Source organism: Neodiprion lecontei, chromosome 7 (assembly GCF_021901455.1).
Source record: "Neodiprion lecontei isolate iyNeoLeco1 chromosome 7, iyNeoLeco1.1, whole genome shotgun sequence".
In the NCBI taxonomy this organism is placed as follows: Eukaryota; Metazoa; Arthropoda; class Insecta; order Hymenoptera; family Diprionidae; genus Neodiprion; species Neodiprion lecontei.
This window is the reverse complement of record NC_060266.1, coordinates 6,425,114-6,444,112: the sequence shown is the minus strand read 5'-3', so window position 1 is coordinate 6,444,112 and position 18,999 is coordinate 6,425,114. Positions and strand designations below refer to the sequence as shown.

General features: G+C 38.8%; 4 long non-coding RNA genes across 6 annotated transcripts; 3 read left to right on the top strand and 1 right to left on the bottom strand.

The window, feature by feature from the left end:
• The first annotated feature begins 120 nt into the window (after positions 1 to 120).
• On the top strand, positions 121 to 3,251 carry LOC124295398. Its single transcript, XR_006905355.1, has 3 exons — positions 121 to 1,791; positions 2,105 to 3,014; positions 3,201 to 3,251. It is a non-coding gene; the product is annotated as an uncharacterized LOC124295398 (long non-coding RNA).
• A 68-nt stretch (positions 3,252 to 3,319) lies between these two features.
• Positions 3,320 to 4,949, top strand: LOC107227890. 3 transcript variants are annotated; one of them, XR_001525733.2, is made up of 4 exons: positions 3,320 to 3,378; positions 3,602 to 3,693; positions 3,932 to 4,015; positions 4,267 to 4,287. It is a non-coding gene; the product is annotated as an uncharacterized LOC107227890 (long non-coding RNA). The 3 variants fall into 3 exon arrangements; XR_006905353.1 differs by lacking the exons at positions 3,320 to 3,378; positions 4,267 to 4,287 and adding an exon at positions 4,580 to 4,627 and having other exon boundaries at positions 3,394 to 3,693; XR_006905352.1 differs by lacking the exons at positions 3,320 to 3,378; positions 4,267 to 4,287 and adding an exon at positions 4,903 to 4,949 and having other exon boundaries at positions 3,396 to 3,693.
• A 15-nt stretch (positions 4,950 to 4,964) lies between these two features.
• On the top strand, positions 4,965 to 5,889 carry LOC124295397. The gene is made up of 3 exons (XR_006905354.1): positions 4,965 to 5,025; positions 5,266 to 5,360; positions 5,831 to 5,889. It is a non-coding gene; the product is annotated as an uncharacterized LOC124295397 (long non-coding RNA).
• A 9,055-nt stretch (positions 5,890 to 14,944) lies between these two features.
• Positions 14,945 to 15,869, bottom strand: LOC124295351. Its single transcript, XR_006905268.1, has 3 exons — positions 15,809 to 15,869; positions 15,474 to 15,568; positions 14,945 to 15,003 (listed from the first exon to the last, which is right to left on the bottom strand). It is a non-coding gene; the product is annotated as an uncharacterized LOC124295351 (long non-coding RNA).
• Between the last annotated feature and the right edge of the window lie 3,130 nt (positions 15,870 to 18,999).

Genomic DNA, 18,999 nt, shown 5'->3' with positions numbered 1-18,999 from the left:
TTTGTAACGTTTTGTAAATAAATTGGCATATCAATTTTAAATCAAGACTTCACTTGACGAAGATAAAAAAAAAAAAAAATACATATACATATTCATATATACATACATATATATATATATATATATATATGTATGTATATATATATTGTATGTATAAACGAGAAGGAGGAGAAACAAAAATTAAAACGAAAATAAAAAATAAACGCAAAGTAAGAAAAAAAGTTTTCATTCTCATCAATTATGCTCTGCTGGTTTGGAGCTGTAGTCATATCGTTAGTGTTTAAGTCTGTATGTGACGATGTTAATTATTGTAATATATAAAATTAATAAGTAGGAGCATATCAAACTGTTTGTCTGGTATTACTGGGCATGCTTCGATAGATTTTTTTATAACAAAAAAAAAAAAAAAAACGACAAGAAAAAGAACAAAAAGAACAAAAATAACAACAATAACAATAACAATAATAATACTAATAATACTAATAATAATACTAATAATAATACTAATAATAATACTAATAATAATAATAATAATAATAATAATAATAATAATAATAATAATAATAATAATAATAATAATAAACAATTTGTTTCACACTCTTTCTTAAATTTCAGACTCAATTGTTCGAAGCGAACCTAATATTTGTCAGAGCAATTGCACCTTCGAAAAAAATGGGAAAAAAAATTGAAAAACAAACAAAAAATAATATCGAAAAAATGGAGAAGAAAAATTTGAACGAAAAAAGGAAGAAAAAAAATATATATATATATATGTATGTATATATATATATATATATATATATATATACATAAAGAAAAGAAAAGAAAATTATCCTCGTTTTTCACCTCTGCGGAGTGTTTTGGGCCCTTCCGTCCAATACGCCATGTACCTCTGTCATAATTTATTTAATTTTTGCAAATTAATTAAAATAAAAATTGTTAATCCTAAAATTTTAAGTGTGAATGTACGTTATACTATATACATCATTCCTTTGTTTAACTGTAAGACCTGTAAGCTGGGCAATTCTCTGCGACGAGTATTGAGGCGACAACTCCTGATTAATACGAACGTATCTTCTGAATTAAAATCGAGATAAATAAGAAAGTATAAGGCATACATGTATAATGCGAGACGCGACAAAGATTCTCCTTTGTCAAAATTTATTTTATTGCGGATGATATGATATGATATATATCCGGAGGAATATATCGTACGTATATATATACGCAATTAACGAATATTATGAAAATTAATTTTATTGTTACTGTAAAATTATCACGCAATATATAAAAGATATAAAAAAAAGGCAGCCTTGCAATTTCATCAACTATAGTTTATATACATCGTATATTAAGGAATTATCGGGCTATTTAACTGCAGATATTATATTTCCAATTGGGATATGGCACCTCGTATATTATTTACGATTGTATGATCTTACCTGCTTTTCCTGAAATGTTAACGCGATATGATCTCGCGACAAGTCAGTTTCACTTCTTATCTATAAAAGTGCCCTTGAGAATGATTTACTTAGTTTGAGTAACAAAAAATTTCAATTGTTCTGTTCTTATTGAACATATTTTACATTTGTTTGCAATTTCTCAATTTTTGATCAATTTTTCACTCACGTTCCTTTTTCCAATCCCGCATGCATATTTCAGGAACAGATTGAAAGGAATCAATACATGTAAGAGGACAAATTCCAATGTTTATTGAGTCAAAGTATAGACAATACAGATATCAGATTCACAATTTTATCAGAATGTCCCAACAGGTGTCGAACATTACAGGTAAGTGGTTATGCAAAGGTTTCATAATTAACGACAATTTTAGTCTTCCTACACGGAGGGAAAGGAATACTTGAACCAAGCAAATAAATTTTCTTGGAGTCCATTCGCTTCAATCTATTATCCCTTGTTTGTTCCGAACACGATGATTTCAATTCACCAATTTCGATTGAGTTAGTTTGTCGTAATGATTGAGTCAAGCGAATTCCTTGATTCGTCAAAAGTCTTTCTTGTCGCGATCGAGTGAAGTATCGATTCGAGTGAACATTTTGATGTGTTTCCGAAATTGAGTCAACTAAATATCATTTCATTTCAGGTTTATGTATCGTTCCTCCAAGTCGCATGTTCGTTGACAGAGACGTTTAACTACTTCGAATAAAATAAGTGCATGAATGTAGCCGAGGAATAATTTACATCGATCGAATGCCATACTTCATTGATCGAACCGGAGCTTGTTTGGCCTAACTGGTTGAATCAGTTGCACCAATTCGTTGACTGAAGAACACAAAGACGGATACCTCGGAGAGTTCTGCCTCTATTGACTCTACCTAACGGGCTCGCACCGACATTCGTAACAGCCCAAATAGTGTCGGTATGGAAGCTTGAGATTAAGTCGGTACAAAGTGAGTACGTAAGACTAGTCGTCGACTGCGACTTAGGAATGTCGATCAGCTCGATCATCACCGTGAGAGGACGCGTAGCCGCGTCCACCGCCAACCGCCGCAACAACCGCCGAGCACCTCCAACCACCTCCAAACACTTCCTACTCGCTCCAAGCACCGCTAAACACCCCTGCCACCTCCTACCACCGCTAACCGACCCCTACCACCTGGAAGCACCTCCTATCAGCTCCTACTACCTCATACCATTTCCGAACACTTCCTACCACCCCATACCACCTCCTGCTGGCGCCTACCACCGCCAACCATTTCCGAACACCTTCAACCACCTCCGACCACCTTCATCTTCTTCGTCCCCCTGCTCGTCCATGTATTCTATAACATTATTATTCATAATTCTTTCAACAACTTTTCATTTGCTCTCTCGATCTTGAATTTTGGCAGGAAGAGAATCGAAACGCTGTTTTAGTCAAGTAGCAAGTGAAGTATCTACGTTGGGTAGAGAAGCAGAATTGTTTTTCGAAAAGTATTCTTATGAATATCCTTGGTCAACGGCCGACCATCGAAGGGTAGCCGCTTGAGTCTGGAATCGGCAGGAAAGATAAAGTGCGTATTTCTTGTCTGAAACGTAAAATCTAAAATCGTACATCATATCATATCATCGTACATCATACATCATGCATCATCATACATCATACATAGTATTGAAGTTCGAAACCAACGTTTGGATGTTCGGACGTTCAGAAAGTGATGTAACCCAAAATTTATTTTCTCTTGACGTCATCGGTCTAGAATCAGCTAGCCGAATTCCTCAGTCTGGAAACAACCGCGCGGTAGAGCGGACGTATGAGAATCGCGCTCCGCAGATTTCGAGTAACGGGTTCTCTACCTCCTGAATCCTGCGCTCCGGGTCCACTTTCTGGTGCAACTCGACTTCCAGAACAAGCGCTCCGTAGTTTTGGCTGTCCAGGTACTTGACCTGATGACTTTTGACCTTCCGGACTAATTTTTGAGTTTACAAGTTTGATCATTCGAAACGTCATGTTTTGTACTATCAAGGCAATAGCTAATAAAATTGCAATAATTTTTTATAATTTTCTCATAAATTTCTTGGTGAAATGTGTCGGTAAAAAAATTATATTAATCCTTATACAATATTTTTGATGTGTTACAATACTGAGAATATTTATCAGTATTCGAGTTATAGAACGAGGTGGTTGGCGGTGGTTGGAAGTAGATGGAGGTAGACGAGAAGGAGGACGAGAAGGACAAGGATTTGTGCTCAGTGAGTTTAACATTTGATTAGTATTTCATGGCAATTGTAATGATATTTCGTCTGAAATTTTTCAAACTTGTCATATTTACAATCAATTATCTCAATTCATTTTTCGCGCAAGCACATATTCAGTAGCTTCAAATGAACTGATAAATTTATTACATATTTATTAATTAATTAATTGTATTAATCCTTACACAATATATTTGATGTGTTCTTATACTGAAAATATTTATTATTATTCCAGGTATGACCCGAGGTGGTTGGCAGTGTCGTTGGAGGTGGTTAGAGGTGGTCGCAGGTGGAGGAGGAAAAGGAGGATTTGTGCTCGGTGAGTAAAACATTTTCATAATATTTGATGGCAATGCAATTATATTTCATCCACAAGTTTTCGAACTTGCCATGTTTACAATAAGTTATTTCAATTCATTTTTCGCGCAAGCAGAAATTCAGTAGCCACAAATGCGCTAATGAAATGTATTATATTATTGATTACTCAATTGATTATATTAATCCTTACACAACATTTTTGATGTGTTCTTATACTGAAAACCTTTATTACTATTTCACGTATGACCCGAGGTGGTTAGCAGTAGTCGTTGGAGGTGGTTGGAGGTGGTCGCAGGTGGACGAGGAGGATGAGGATTTGTGCTCGGTGAGTAAGACGTTTTTATGATATTTGATGGTAATTGTAATTATATTTCATCAAAAATATTTCAAACCTGTCATGTTTACAGTAAATTATTTCAATTCATTTTTCGCGTTAGCAGAAATTCGGTAGCCACAAATGCGCTAATGAAATGTATTATATTATTGATTACTCAATTGATTATATTAATCCTTACACAACATTTTTGATGTGTTCTTATACTGAAAACCTTTATTACTGTTTCAGGTATGACCCGAGGTGGTTAGCAGTAGTCGTTGGAGGTGGTTGGAGGTGGTCGCAGGTGGACGAGGAGGAGGAGGATTTGTGCTCGGTGAGTAAAACATTTTCATAATATTTGATGGCAATGCAGTTATATTTCATCCATAAGTTTTCAAACTTGCTATGTTTACAATAAATTATGTCAATTCATTTTTCGCGCAAGCACATATTCAGTAGCTTCGAAGGCGCTAATATAATTTATTACATATTGATTGATTAATTATTCATATTATTCGTTACACAATATTTTTGATGTGTTCTTATACTAAAAATATTTGTTACTATTCTAGGTATAACCCAAGGTGGTTATCGGTGGTTGATGGAGGTGGTTGGCGGTGGTCGAGCTGGACAAGGAGGAGGACGAGGAAGACGAGGAGAACAAGGTGGACGAGGGGGACGAGGATTTGTGCTCGGTGAGTAAAACAGTTTTACAATATTCAATGGCAATTGTAATTATATTTTATTTAAAATTTTGGAAACTTGTCACGTTTACAATAAATTATTTCAATTCATTTTTCGCGCAAGCACAAATTCAGTAGCTATAAATGCGCTTATAAGATTTATTATATTATCAATTAATTGATTACTTATGTTAATCCTTACACCATATTTTTGACGTGTTCTCATACTCAAAATATTTATTACTATTCAAGGTATATCCTGAGGTGGTTATCGGTGGTTGTTGGAGGTGGTTGGCGGTCGTTGGAGGTGGCCGGAGGTGGACAAGGAGGACGAGGAATTTTGCTCGGTGAGTTTACCATTTTTACAGGATTCGATGAAGTAGGATCAGGATCAGAAGTGGGATCAGGAGTAGAAGTAGGATGAGGGGTGGATGTAGAAACAGGAGTAGGAGTAGGTGTAGTAGTAGAAATAGGACGCGGAGTAGGGATAGGAGTAGAAGTAGGAATAGTAGGAGTTAGAGTGGGATTAGGAGTAGGAGTAGTCGTCGTAATAGGAGTAGGAGTAGGAGTAGGAGCAGAAGTAGGTAGGGCGGGGTGGGTCGTGAGAGGGGAGGGGACGGGCGGAGGGAGGGGCGGGAAGGGGATATTATCATATGAAGTTATCAGTAATAAGCGATTGCGGGTAAAATATTAGCTTACTTTTGTAAGTATTTATGAATATAGCCTCTATGAATATTCATTGTTGGTATATAAGGTCTGGCAAAGTACCTACTTTCTGTAAGAGATGTTGAAGATTTTTAACATAATTATGTTTCAGTTCTGTGCCCCACCTAGTGATCCGCTAGTACATATCCTCCGACGTGACATCGCTCTGCTACGTATGAAGAAGAAAAGATTTATTAAGATGCAAATTGCTCCTCTCTTCTTGCCATTGTGCTTTCAGCCATTGTTGTGCTGTGTGTTTAAAATTTAGGACAGTATGTAATATAGAATAACAGGTACAGCTACGAATATAGGACTACAATAAATCTTATAGAAATGAGCTCTCATTGAGATTTCTCTGTATTTATAACTCGACGCGAGAAGGCAAAAATCAATGTAATGCCATCTGTAAGGTAATTGGACTCGTCTTTGCACTACGAGAACTCGTTGGGCATTTTGCGGTGAAATTTGAAAAATTGGTGTACAAGAAATTAAATAACTATAAAAATGGATGAAAAATATTATCTCTAATAGTGAATGTAGCTAATACAGCTTTAACCGTATATTGATTATGTTAATGATCTATTGTGACAAGATCGGAATTAGATAAGCTCTCTAAATACTCTTTTCTAGACTATTAATTTATATCATGTATATGTAAATGTATATTTCTTCAGTTTATACAATCACTGCACTAGGATTACCCTTGCCATGTTTTATGGTGCGCTTGTGTAATTTGTATATTATTAACCTTACGTTTTACTCTATTTGCGACAAGTTGTGAGTGTTTCTAATTTCTTGGCAATTATTTATGTACATGTATGTGTATATATGTATATGTATACTCATGCATGCGTATATACATATATACACATATATAAAACTAGATTCTTACAATAAACACAGAGGTTTTAGTATATTCACATACGGATTTCTGTGTATAGGTATACTTGAACTAAAATATCCTTATCTCTAATACGGAGTTCTTCGTAATTCGCATTTGTTCTTGTAACTCAATGTCCTACATACGATGGCAAAAATCGAGATCCAACTTAACTGTGTCTCAAAGCCCTGTTGACATAAAAGCAGCTATTTGATAGAAATTATAGTTTATAGTTTACACAGCCCATTGCATGATATTTCATTTTAAATACATATGTTTCAATGTATTTAGGAATAATTTATCAAATATATAGAGGTCATGTGCAAATAATAAATGAATTGATTCGACCGCAGTTTGATGTATTCATTAGAGCTTTGACAATAAATTTAAGCTTTGTTACTTCTTTTATTTTATTATGGATAATCAAAAACATTTCCGACTATTCGTGCTGTGGAAGCATGGGGATTAAACCAAATGTAGCAAACGATTAGAAACAGTGTATGTCGAGTACGGGTATTTTTCTAATAATGCAAACACGTGCCGCTAGCTTAGTTTTGACATATCTAGAATACCACGCCTTGCGAATAAGCTTTCCAGACAGAGATGAATAAGCGATTTTAAGGACTGCATTCTCGTTGTTGAATACTCTATGCCTCATGGGAAAAGAAAATCTGTAACGACGAAATTGATGCACCGGATCATCGTCGACTTCAACTTTTGAAATGTCCTAGCATTTCCGAACACCTCCAACCATCCTATTTACCTATATTACTAGATTAGCTATGATATGAAAAGAGAAGAATTATTCATTTTGAAATGGGATTCTATTCGACACGCGCTCGATGTATCCCATAACATTAATATTCAAAATTATTCCAACAACGTTTCATTTGCTCTCTCGATCTTGAATTTTCATAGGCATAGAATCGAAACGCTGTTTTAGCTGGTCGCAAGTGAAGTAACTGCGTTGGGTGGAGGAGCGGAATTGTGTTTCGAAAAGTATTCGGATGGAAAAAAATTCAGAGTACTAATTTTGAACGAGATGAAATGGATGCTTCGTATATGAGACAGTATTTAACGCTGCGTAGTGATTTAAAGACCTAAAAAGGTGACAGGGAGAGAAAGAACGAAGCTTCTTAACACTTCGAGTGTTTTTTAACACACATTTGGAAGATACGAGCAAAATTTTTCATCGCCAACTGTCGCAGAACGGCAGCGTTATTAGCCGACCCGTTCACTGAAGAATATATCTTCAGTCAACGGCTGACCATCGAAGGGCCTGGCCGCTTGAGTCTGGAATCGGCAGGAGAGATAAAGTGGGTATTTCTTGTATGAAACGTGAAAACTAAAATCATTATACATCATATCATATCATCGTACATCATACATCATACATCATCATACATAGTATGAAAGGTCGAAACCAAAGTTTGGATGTCGGATGTTCAGAAAGTGACGTTACCGACCTAAAATCAGCTAGCCGAATTCCTCAGTCTGCAACGAACCGCGCAGTAGAGCGGACGGATGAGAGTCGCGCTCCGCAAATTTCGAGTACCGGGTTCTCAACCTCCCGCATCCCGCGCTTAGGGTCCGCTACGTATTTCGAGTACCGGGTTCTCAACCTCCCGAATCCCGCGCTTCGGGTCCGCTACGCGGTGAAACTCGACTTCCAGGATAAGCGCTCCGTGATTCCTGATTCATGGTTACAATAAATTATTTCAATTCGTTTTTCGCGCAACCCCAAATTCGGTAGCTGTCAGTCCGCTAATAATATTTCTCGACTTCCGGGATAAGCGCTCCGTGGTTCCTGGTTCATGTTTACAATAAATTATTTCAATTCGTTTTTCGCGCAACCCCAAATTCGGTAGCTGTCAGTCCGCTAATAAAATTTCTCGACTTCCAGGATAAGCGCTCCGTGGTTCCTGGTTCATGTTTACAATAAATTATTTCAATTCGTTTTTCGCGCAACCCCAAATTCGGTAGCTGTCAGTCCGCTAATAAAATTTCTCGACTTCCAGGATAAGCGCTCCGTGGTTCCTGGTTCATGTTTACAATAAATTATTTCAATTCGTTTTTCGCGCAACCCCGAATTCGGTAGCTGTCAGTCCGCTAATAAAATTTCTCGACTTCCAGGATAAGCGCTCCGTGGTTCCTGGTTCATGTTTACAATAAATTATTTCAATTCGTTTTTCGCGCAACCCCAAATTCGGTAGCTGTCAGTCCGCTAATAAAATTTCTCGACTTCCAGGATAAGCGCTCCGTGGTTCCTGGTTCATGTTTACAATAAATTATTTCAATTCGTTTTTCGCGCAACCCCGAATTCGGTAGCTGTCAGTCCGCTAATAAAATTTCTCGACTTCCAGGATAACCGCTCCGTGGTTCCTGGTTCATGTTTACAATAAATTATTTCAATTCGTTTTTCGCGCAACCCCAAATTCGGTAGCTGTCAGTCCGCTAATAAAATTTCTCGACTTCCAGGATAAGCGCTCCGTGGTTCCTGGTTCATGTTTACAATAAATTATTTCAATTCGTTTTTCGCGCAACCCCAAATTCGGTAGCTGTCAGTCCGCTAATAAAATTTCTCGACTTCCAGGATAAGCGCTCCGTGGTTCCTGGTTCATGTTTACAATAAATTATTTCAATTCGTTTTTCGCGCAACCCCAATTCGGTAGCTGTCAGTCCGCTAATAAAATTTCTCGACTTCCAGGATAAGCGCTCCGTGGTTCCTGGTTCATGTTTACAATAAATTATTTCAATTCGTTTTTCGCGCAACCCCAAATTCGGTAGCTGTCAGTCCGCTAATAAAATTTCTCGACTTCCAGGATAAGCGCTCCGTGGTTCCTGGTTCATGTTTACAATAAATTATTTCAATTCGTTTTTCGCGCAAGCCCAAATTCGGTAGCCGTCAGTACGCTAATAAAATTTCTATAACTTTATAATCTTCTCATAATCTTTCTGGTAGATAATATCGATAAAAAAATTATATTAAACCTTACACATTATTTTTTATTTGTTCTTATGCTGAAAATATTTATTACTATTCAAGGTATAACCTGAGGTGGTTGAAGGTGGTCGGAGGTGGACGAGGAAGAGGACGAGGAGGACGAGGATTTGTGCTGGGTGAGTAAAACACTTTTATAATATTTGATGGCAATTGTTATTATATTTCATCTGAAATATTACAAACTTGTCACGTTTACAATAAATTATTTCAATTCATTTTTCGTGCAAGCACATATTCAGTAGCTATGAATAATCTTATACAATTTATGATATTATTAATTCATTACTTAATATTCTTATAATATTTGATGGCAATTGTAATTATATTTTATCTCAAATATTACAAACTTGTCACGTTTACAATAAATTATTTCAATTCATTTTTCGTGCTTGCACATATTCAGTAGCTATGAATAATAATCATATACAATTTATTACATTATTAAATAATTGATTAATTACATTAATCCTTACACAATATTTTTGATGTGTTCCTATACTAAAAATATTCATTACTATTCCAGGTATTACCCGAGGTGGTCGGAGGTGGACGAGGAGGAGGACGAGCTGCACGAGGAGGAGGACCAGGAGGACGAGGTGGACGAGCAGCAGGCGGGGTGGGTCGTGGGAGAGGACCTCTCCTCTCCTTAGAGGAGGGGCAGGAAAGGGGAAGAGGTGGGCGGGGAGAGGAAAGGGATGGGTAGGGGTTGGGGGAGGGGAGGGGGAAGGGGAGGGCGAGGGGCGGGGGGGAGGGGGAGGGGGAGGGGAGGGGAGGGGAGGGGAGGGGAGAGGGAGGGGGAGGGGAGAGGGGGAGGGGGAGGGGGAGTGGGACGGGGAGGGGGAGGGGGACGGGGACGGGGAGGGGGAGGGGGAGGGGGACGGGGCGGGGGGAGGGGAGGGTGGGAGGGCGGGAGGGCGGGAGGGCGGGAGGGAGGGAGGGAGGGCGGGCGGGAGGGAGAGAGTGGAGGACGGATGTCGATTCGAGCCCGTTAGAGTTAATAGAGCAGTACCGCCCCCCTACACGCCCTCCCCCGCCCTCCCCCCCCTCCCTCTCTCCCTCCCTCCCGCCCTCCCACCCTCCCACCCTCCCCTCCCTCCCCTCCCTCCCCTCCCTCCCCCGCCCCTCCCCCTCCCCTCCCCTCCCCTCCCGCTCCCCCTTCCCCTCCCGCTCCCCCTGCCCCTCCCCCTCCCCTCCCCCTCCCCCTCCTCTTCCCCTCCCCCTCCCCCCGCCCCCTCCCCGCCCCTCCCCCACCCTCCCGTTCTCCCCCCGCCCCGCCCACCTCTCCACCTTCCCTGTCCCTCCCCCACCCCTCCTCTGAGGAGAGGAGAGGTCCTCTCCCACGACCCACCCCGCCTGCTCCTCGTCCAGCTCGTCCTCCTCCTCGTCCGCCTGGTCCTCCTCCTCGTCCAGCTCGTCCTCCTCCTCGTCCACCTCCGACCACCTCGGGTAATACCTGGAATAGAAATGAATATTTTTAGTATAGAAACACATCAAAAATATTGTGTGAGGATTAATGTAATTGATCAATTAATTAATAATGTAATAAATTGTATAAGATTATTCATAGCTACTGAATATGTGCTTGAACGAAAAATGAATTAAAATAATTTATTGTAAACGTGACAAGTTTGTAATATTTCAGATGAAATATAATTACAATTGCCATCAAATATTAAAAAAATATTAATTAATTAATTAATAATATAATAAATTGTATAAGATTATTCATAGCTACTGAATATGTGCTTGCACGAAAAATAAATTGAAATAATTTATTGTAAGCGTGACAAGTTTGTAATATTTCAGATGAAATATAATTACAATTGCCATCAAATATTATAAAAGTGTTTTACTCACCCAGCACAAATCCTCGTCCTCCTCGTCCTCTTCCTCGTCCACCTCCGACCACCTTCAACCACCTCAGGTTATACCTTGAATAGTAATAAATATTTTCAGCATAAGAACAAATAAAAAATAATGTGTAAGGTTTAATATAATTTTTTTATCGATATTATCTACCAGAAAGATTATGAGAAGATTATAAAGTTATAGAAATTTTATTAGCGTACTGACGGCTACCGAATTTGGGCTTGCGCGAAAAACGAATTGAAATAATTTATTGTAAACATGAACCAGGAACCACGGAGCGCTTATCCTGGAAGTCGAGAAATTTTATTAGCGGACTGACAGCTACCGAATTCGGGGTTGCGCGAAAAACGAATTGAAATAATTTATTGTAAACATGAACCAGGAACCACGGAGCGCTTATCCTGGAAGTCGAGAAATTTTATTAGCGGACTGACAGCTACCGAATTCGGGGTTGCGCGAAAAACGAATTGAAATAATTTATTGTAAACATGAACCAGGAACCACGGAGCGCTTATCCTGGAAGTCGAGAAATTTTATTAGCGGACTGACAGCTACCGAATTTGGGGTTGCGCGAAAAACGAATTGAAATAATTTATTGTAAACATGAACCAGGAACCACGGAGCGCTTATCCTGGAAGTCGAGAAATTTTATTAGCGGACTGACAGCTACCGAATTCGGGGTTGCGCGAAAAACGAATTGAAATAATTTATTGTAAACATGAATTAGGAACCACGGAGCGCTTATCCTGGAAGTCGAGAAATTTTATTAGCGGACTGACAGCTACCGAATTCGGGGTTGCGCGAAAAACGAATTGAAATAATTTATTGTAAACATGAACCAGGAACCACGGAGCGCTTATCCTGGAAGTCGAGAAATTTTATTAGCGGACTGACAGCTACCGAATTTGGGGTTGCGCGAAAAACGAATTGAAATAATTTATTGTAAACATGAACCAGGAACCACGGAGCGCTTATCCTGGAAGTCGAGAAATATTATTAGCGGACTGACAGCTACCGAATTTGGGGTTGCGCGAAAAACGAATTGAAATAATTTATTGTAACCATGAATCAGGAATCACGGAGCGCTTATCCTGGAAGTCGAGTTTCACCGCGTAGCGGACCCGAAGCGCGGGATTCGGGAGGTTGAGAACCCGGTACTCGAAATACGTAGCGGACCCTAAGCGCGGGATGCGGGAGGTTGAGAACCCGGTACTCGAAATTTGCGGAGCGCGACTCTCATCCGTCCGCTCTACTGCGCGGTTCGTTGCAGACTGAGGAATTCGGCTAGCTGATTTTAGGTCGGTAACGTCACTTTCTGAACATCCGACATCCAAACTTTGGTTTCGACCTTTCATACTATGTATGATGATGTATGATGTATGATGTACGATGATATGATATGATGTATAATGATTTTAGTTTTCACGTTTCATACAAGAAATACCCACTTTATCTCTCCTGCCGATTCCAGACTCAAGCGGCCAGGCCCTTCGATGGTCAGCCGTTGACTGAAGATATATTCTTCAGTGAACGGGTCGGCTAATAACGCTGCCGTTCTGCGACAGTTGGCGATGAAAAATTTTGCTCGTATCTTCCAAATGTGTGTTAAAAAACACTCGAAGTGTTAAGAAGCTTCGTTCTTTCTCTCCCTGTCACCTTTTTAGGTCTTTAAATCACTACGCAGCGTTAAATACTGTCTCATATACGAAGCATCCATTTCATCTCGTTCAAAATTAGTACTCTGAATTTTTTTCCATCCGAATACTTTTCGAAACACAATTCCGCTCCTCCACCCAACGCAGTTACTTCACTTGCGACCAGCTAAAACAGCGTTTCGATTCTATGCCTATGAAAATTCAAGATCGAGAGAGCAAATGAAACGTTGTTGGAATAATTTTGAATATTAATGTTATGGGATACATCGAGCGCGTGTCGAATAGAATCCCATTTCAAAATGAATAATTCTTCTCTTTTCATATCATAGCTAATCTAGTAATATAGGTAAATAGGATGGTTGGAGGTGTTCGGAAATGCTAGGACATTTCAAAAGTTGAAGTCGACGATGATCCGGTGCATCAATTTCGTCGTTACAGATTTTCTTTTCCCATGAGGCATAGAGTATTCAACAACGAGAATGCAGTCCTTAAAATCGCTTATTCATCTCTGTCTGGAAAGCTTATTCGCAAGGCGTGGTATTCTAGATATGTCAAAACTAAGCTAGCGGCACGTGTTTGCATTATTAGAAAAATACCCGTACTCGACATACACTGTTTCTAATCGTTTGCTACATTTGGTTTAATCCCCATGCTTCCACAGCACGAATAGTCGGAAATGTTTTTGATTATCCATAATAAAATAAAAGAAGTAACAAAGCTTAAATTTATTGTCAAAGCTCTAATGAATACATCAAACTGCGGTCGAATCAATTCATTTATTATTTGCACATGACCTCTATATATTTGATAAATTATTCCTAAATACATTGAAACATATGTATTTAAAATGAAATATCATGCAATGGGCTGTGTAAACTATAAACTATAATTTCTATCAAATAGCTGCTTTTATGTCAACAGGGCTTTGAGACACAGTTAAGTTGGATCTCGATTTTTGCCATCGTATGTAGGACATTGAGTTACAAGAACAAATGCGAATTACGAAGAACTCCGTATTAGAGATAAGGATATTTTAGTTCAAGTATACCTATACACAGAAATCCGTATGTGAATATACTAAAACCTCTGTGTTTATTGTAAGAATCTAGTTTTATATATGTGTATATATGTATATACGCATGCATGAGTATACATATACATATATACACATACATGTACATAAATAATTGCCAAGAAATTAGAAACACTCACAACTTGTCGCAAATAGAGTAAAACGTAAGGTTAATAATATACAAATTACACAAGCGCACCATAAAACATGGCAAGGGTAATCCTAGTGCAGTGATTGTATAAACTGAAGAAATATACATTTACATATACATGATATAAATTAATAGTCTAGAAAAGAGTATTTAGAGAGCTTATCTAATTCCGATCTTGTCACAATAGATCATTAACATAATCAATATACGGTTAAAGCTGTATTAGCTACATTCACTATTAGAGATAATATTTTTCATCCATTTTTATAGTTATTTAATTTCTTGTACACCAATTTTTCAAATTTCACCGCAAAATGCCCAACGAGTTCTCGTAGTGCAAAGACGAGTCCAATTACCTTACAGATGGCATTACATTGATTTTTGCCTTCTCGCGTCGAGTTATAAATACAGAGAAATCTCAATGAGAGCTCATTTCTATAAGATTTATTGTAGTCCTATATTCGTAGCTGTACCTGTTATTCTATATTACATACTGTCCTAAATTTTAAACACACAGCACAACAATGGCTGAAAGCACAATGGCAAGAAGAGAGGAGCAATTTGCATCTTAATAAATCTTTTCTTCTTCATACGTAGCAGAGCGATGTCACGTCGGAGGATATGTACTAGCGGATCACTAGGTGGGGCACAGAACTGAAACATAATTATGTTAAAAATCTTCAACATCTCTTACAGAAAGTAGGTACTTTGCCAGACCTTATATACCAACAATGAATATTCATAGAGGCTATATTCATAAATACTTACAAAAGTAAGCTAATATTTTACCCGCAATCGCTTATTACTGATAACTTCATATGATAATATCCCCTTCCCGCCCCTCCCTCCGCCCGTCCCCTCCCCTCTCACGACCCACCCCGCCCTACCTACTTCTGCTCCTACTCCTACTCCTACTCCTATTACGACGACTACTCCTACTCCTAATCCCACTCTAACTCCTACTATTCCTACTTCTACTCCTATCCCTACTCCGCGTCCTATTTCTACTACTACACCTACTCCTACTCCTGTTTCTACATCCACCCCTCATCCTACTTCTACTCCTGATCCCACTTCTGATCCTGATCCTACTTCATCGAATCCTGTAAAAATGGTAAACTCACCGAGCAAAATTCCTCGTCCTCCTTGTCCACCTCCGGCCACCTCCAACGACCGCCAACCACCTCCAACAACCACCGATAACCACCTCAGGATATACCTTGAATAGTAATAAATATTTTGAGTATGAGAACACGTCAAAAATATGGTGTAAGGATTAACATAAGTAATCAATTAATTGATAATATAATAAATCTTATAAGCGCATTTATAGCTACTGAATTTGTGCTTGCGCGAAAAATGAATTGAAATAATTTATTGTAAACGTGACAAGTTTCCAAAATTTTAAATAAAATATAATTACAATTGCCATTGAATATTGTAAAACTGTTTTACTCACCGAGCACAAATCCTCGTCCCCCTCGTCCACCTTGTTCTCCTCGTCTTCCTCGTCCTCCTCCTTGTCCAGCTCGACCACCGCCAACCACCTCCATCAACCACCGATAACCACCTTGGGTTATACCTAGAATAGTAACAAATATTTTTAGTATAAGAACACATCAAAAATATTGTGTAACGAATAATATGAATAATTAATCAATCAATATGTAATAAATTATATTAGCGCCTTCGAAGCTACTGAATATGTGCTTGCGCGAAAAATGAATTGACATAATTTATTGTAAACATAGCAAGTTTGAAAACTTATGGATGAAATATAACTGCATTGCCATCAAATATTATGAAAATGTTTTACTCACCGAGCACAAATCCTCCTCCTCCTCGTCCACCTGCGACCACCTCCAACCACCTCCAACGACTACTGCTAACCACCTCGGGTCATACCTGAAACAGTAATAAAGGTTTTCAGTATAAGAACACATCAAAAATGTTGTGTAAGGATTAATATAATCAATTGAGTAATCAATAATATAATACATTTCATTAGCGCATTTGTGGCTACCGAATTTCTGCTAACGCGAAAAATGAATTGAAATAATTTACTGTAAACATGACAGGTTTGAAATATTTTTGATGAAATATAATTACAATTACCATCAAATATCATAAAAACGTCTTACTCACCGAGCACAAATCCTCATCCTCCTCGTCCACGTTGTTCTCCTCGTCTTTCTCGTCTTCCTCCTTCTCGTCTACCTCGATCACCCGCAGCGACCGCTAACCACCCGGGTTCATACCTCGAATACTAATAAATATTTTTGGTATTAAAATATATCAAAAATATTGTGTAAGGAATAGTATAATTCTTTCAATGACACATTTCATTACACTGATACATATATACATTTCTCACTGGTACCTGGACCGCAGAAACTAAGCAGCGCTTGGTCAAAAGTCACGAGGTCACGAACCTGGACCAACCAGAACTACGGAAAATTAGTCCTGAAGGTCAAAAGTCACTAGGTCAAGGATCTGGACAGTCAGAACTTCGGAGCGCTTGTTCTGGAAGTCGAGTTCCTGCAGGTAGTTGACCTTGAGCGCAAAAACTACGAAGCTCGTGTCCTGGAAGTCGAGTTGCACCAGAAAGTGCACCCGGAGCGCAGGATTCAGGAGGTAGAGAACCAGTCATTCGAAATCTGCGGAGCGCGATACTCATACGTCCGCTCTACCGCGCGGTTGTTTCCAGACTGAGGAATTCGGTTAGCTGATTCTAGATCGATGACGTCAAGAGAAACAAAATTTTGAGTTACATCACTTTCTAAACGTCCGATCATCCAAACTTTGGTTTCGAACTTCAATACTATGTCTGATGTATGGTGATGTATGATGTATGATGTACGATGATATGATATGATGTAAGATTTTAGATTTTACATTTCAGACAAGAAATACGCACTTTATCTTTCCTGCTGATTCCAGACTCAAGCGGCTACCCCTTGATGGTCAGCCGTTGACTAAGGATATGTTCTCCAGTTAACGGGTCAGCTAATAACGCTGTCGTTCTGCGACAGTTGGAAGATATAAATTCTTGCTCATACCTTCCAAACGTGTGTTAAAATACACTCGAAGTTCTAAGAAGCTTCGTTCTATCTCTCGCCATCAAAAAAAGAAAAAAAAATCACCGATAATCACCTTTTTAGGTCTTTAAATCAGGACACTGCGTTAAATACTGCCTCATATACGGAGCATCCGGCATTGAGTCGATTAACTTTTGGAATCGATTCATCGGAATTTCATTCCACTCATTTTCGAGAGCTTCATCAAAAGCGTCTTTGTTCGAATCATTTTTTATTCTCATTCTGCGATCCAACTCCTCCCACAGATGTTCTATAGGATTCAAATCTGGACTTTGACTTGGCCACTCTAAAACCTTGACTTTTTCGCGTTTTAAAAAATCACTAATATACTTGGACTTGTGTTTGGGATCGTTATCTTGTTGAAAATACCATCCAGCTGGCATGTGGTGTTTGGCGTATGGTAGCATTTGAATCTTCAATACTTTTTTGTAAACGAACCGATCCATATTTCCTTCAATTCGAACCAACGGTCCAACTCCAAAGCGTGGAAAACATCCTCAAACCATCACACTGCCACCTCCATAATTGACCGTGGGAATTTTGTACCGATAGTCATATTTTTTATTTACAGGACGTCGAAAATACTTGATACCATCAGATGACATTAAATTAAATTTGCTCTCGTCACTCCACAAAATTTTAGATAAGTCTGATCTTGACCACGATATGTACCGTTATGCAAACGCAAGCCTTCCTGTTTTTTGTAGGTACTAAAGGCTTTTTCGTCGGTCTTCGTCCATGTAATCCAAAGAGTTTCAAGCGTCGTTTGACAGTGGAAACGTGAATGTCGATGTTATATTTTTTTTCAATTCTCTTTGTATCATTACAACTGACTTCCGAACATCACTTGTTGATGACTTTTTTATGATATGATCGACTTTAGGAGACGTTTTTTTTTTCGGACGTCCACTGCGAGTTTTCCTACCAATTTCGGAAGAAATTTACTCTCATTATTAATTTCTTGTATCGCCGACAAGTTGGTAAGTACACACGGGCTGAGTACTGGCCTGGGCTTACCATAACGAAGTCTGTGTTACTCGGAAGGTGAATGCAGCCTGCATCACGTCGAAATCGGTAACTCTCTGATGTTCTGCAGTAAGTTCTCAACTCTATCGTAAGAACATCTCAGGTAGCGCAAGTGCACGACGATTTTCGGTTGTCACACCAAAGCCCATTAGGGCAACTTTCTTTATACTCTTAAGTCAACGACTAGTTCGTTTACGAGGTAAAAGAAACACGACATGATTTGAAACGGGTGAAGGATATAGGGATGGTAAAACATCAGTGTACTAGGTACCATAAACGGCCACTAGGCGGCGAAGTTTCTCGCTACGGAAGTAGCTTTAGGGATTATTATAAAACTGGCCATGTGGCTAGCCAAGTCGGTACGGATAACACGAGATTAAGTCATCAATCGATCGTATTACAAACGATGAAGGCACAATACCAAGTTTTGAGTCTCGGCATTGTTATTGTCGACAAACAATCAAAAACTAGTGAGACATGTGTCTCATTCATACTTCTACGTGAACATAATTAAGTTGTCGGGTAT